Genomic DNA, 2,986 nt, shown 5'->3' with positions numbered 1-2,986 from the left:
ATCTTCCGTCCGATCACGAAATGATCACTGATTCTACCACTTCCTCTAACTTATTTCAGATCTCTGATGGTATTCAAAAATTACATAATATCAAGCCGTCCAGTAAATCGAATTCTATTTTTAACTCCGCCAGACATTTATCTCGCGACCTTCACAACAGTATTTTTAACCAACGACTCCCTTCGTCTTCATAGTTCTATTCTTTTTCAATCAATAATGAAAATAGCTCAATTTAATTGCACTAGCGAATCCGTAGCGAATTAAAACAGCTTGAACACTCATTGCAATGAAGGTATTGAATCCCCGGTGTCTGTCTTTCTACAACCCTTCTATTAAGAATTACAACATAGATTTGATCGTATCTCCAACTTCTCTCATGGTGGTGGAGTGGCGGTCCTTATATCTAACATGACTTCATTCTCTTACGCTTCTAACTTTGCAAATTGTTTACCTATTGAAGCTTAAAGCAGCACCATTCACACTTCCTTTGGGTAACTCTTGATCATTGGTTGTTATACTCCACTTAATTGTGGTGTTTCCGATTCTGCAACGAACAGGTTAGCTTTTTTCAGATCCGACATGTCTGCATTAATATGTGGTGATTTTAATGCTTACAATGTTTGTTGGGGTAATCGCTTCTCCAATTCCAAAGGCGGACAAATTCAAGATTTTCTTGAAAGCAATAAATTAGTCTTACTAAATAATGGTGATCCTACTCATTTTGCTTCTTATTGCATAAATCTTTCGATCTGTACACCTAATCTAAGTTCACTGAGTACCTGGACGACCCTTAAGGACACCATCGTCTAATCAAAATTGGTCTTCATTTGCACCCTATTACCGTTGCCATAGTATGTTAAACCCGCTCCCAAGTATGTTAAACCCTCTTTGCTTACTTCCCTAAAATTAGTTTACGATCCGTAGCATTTTTAAAACCATCCCAACGGATGATCGACGATTCTTCGGGTTGTTTCTTTGATAGGTTCTCAAAGTTTTTTACTGATGCTACGAACCAAAAGTTTGCTAAAAAATCCTACCCTCCTAATACTTTGTGGAACACCGCATGCGGTATCACTTCCTCTCGTTGTTGCGAATTGTGGCGTTATATAGGAGATAAGAATGAAGTCCAAATTAACCGAGTTGTTAGTTTTCTTTTTCTACTTATTAAAGCGATACTTTAAGGTGCTAACTTTTATTTTACTTTCAAAAAACGGTTACAAATCAAATTTATGTTTCAATTTTTAGGGGGAAATCCCATCATGTAAAGCAAAGTAGGTGATAGGGGTTATAGAAAAACTATTTAGCTATTGTTAAAAATTAACATTAAATTTGGAATTTTGGAAAGCAAAGTACTTACACTGTTAATTTATTTACATTAAATTTATATATTTATTTATATTTATTTTCCAGATTTTTTACTGGATCATCTTGAAGTATATCATTAATTTTTGATAGCAAAGTGTCGAGATCATCACCCACATTTCTTTCATCATTGGTGGAACTTATAATAGAAGTTAACGAATCTAACTTATCACTGTTTACATTTGTTGGATTGGGGGCAACAACTGTTGCACCAATATTATCTGACGAACTAACATCATCACCCGCCAATAAAACATCTTCTAACTCTGCACTAACCGGTACATCTAAATCGTTATCGATACCAATTAGAGAAGAAACCACATCATCGGTAATCGGAGAAGATTTTTCTAAGAGTTGAAAAAATATGAGTCGTACATAAGCTTCTCGGATCCGATAAAATTCCTCTTATTCCCAATGACTTTTGACAAAATCATCAAACTAAGGAACATATTATACCGATTACACTTTCTGAATTTCGATATAAAACTAATATATTGTAATTCTTCACTTGTTTTTCAATAAAGCCGCTTTATATTTACCGACAGCGCACAGTATCAGTAGTTGAAAGCGGCTTTGAAAGTTACTTAACTCAAGGGTAAGGAGAATTATAATAGATTTTATGGACCAACCTCTGCTTTTGAATCTGACCGTTATTCCAAAATAAGCAGATTTGGAAACTATTTTTTATTCGCAACCGTAACTCGCCCAAGACCTACTACTTTCAAACATATTATATATTTAATTTCTCCCTTTTATATATTCTTCATATCTTTTCATTTGCTGGCGTACTCATCACTAAGTTTTCCCATGCGAAACTTCGAGACCAATTTTTCAACATACAGCATTTTAAAATTGTTTAATCGATTCAATAATTGATTTGCTTACTTCATTTTTCTAGACTACTATTAATAGCTAAGATTAGTATTTCCGACAAATTCAAAAAATAGGTGGTGCCGATGGAAATAAAAAATGGGAATAATAAAATTTAAGAAAAATAAATAAAAAATGAAAAAATGAACTTTTATATATATATCTATAGATGTATAAATATACACTGGATTCTTCACATATACATGTAATTAATTGTACATACAAAACATATATATACGTAAGTATATAGGTATATACGTATATGTATATATACACATATGATGTATATATATGTATATATATTTTGTATATGTAGGTATATATGTGTATAAAGCACATATACACATACATACATATATATATATTTATATATACATCTAAGTGTATGCATCTATGAATGTACATATGTATATATAATTTATATACGGATGACTCGTGTATATACAACAAGTATGTATGTTTTCCTGTATTCGATTAGATATTTGTATATATATATAACATGTAGGCGTATATAACAGTAGACTTTGCCAAACAAAATCATCCGATTTTCGCAAATGTCCGCGTTAACGAATACGATCCACAATGGAATTTCTGACCAAATCGGATAAGAGAGGCTATACTTTAGGTTAAATAATTACTAATTACAAATATTCATTTATTTTTTCCAATTTTTTACTTACTTTGGGAGGTCTACTATCTACTATCTCTTAATTCTTACCATATATTCGTACAAGTGCTTGAAGTGCTTGAAATA

This window comes from Glossina fuscipes, unplaced genomic scaffold (genome assembly GCF_014805625.2).
Source record: "Glossina fuscipes isolate IAEA_lab_2018 unplaced genomic scaffold, Yale_Gfus_2 121, whole genome shotgun sequence".
Lineage (NCBI taxonomy): Eukaryota > Metazoa > Arthropoda > Insecta > Diptera > Glossinidae > Glossina > Glossina fuscipes.
The sequence above is the reverse complement of the archived record's forward strand: the minus strand, read 5'-3'. Positions refer to the sequence as shown.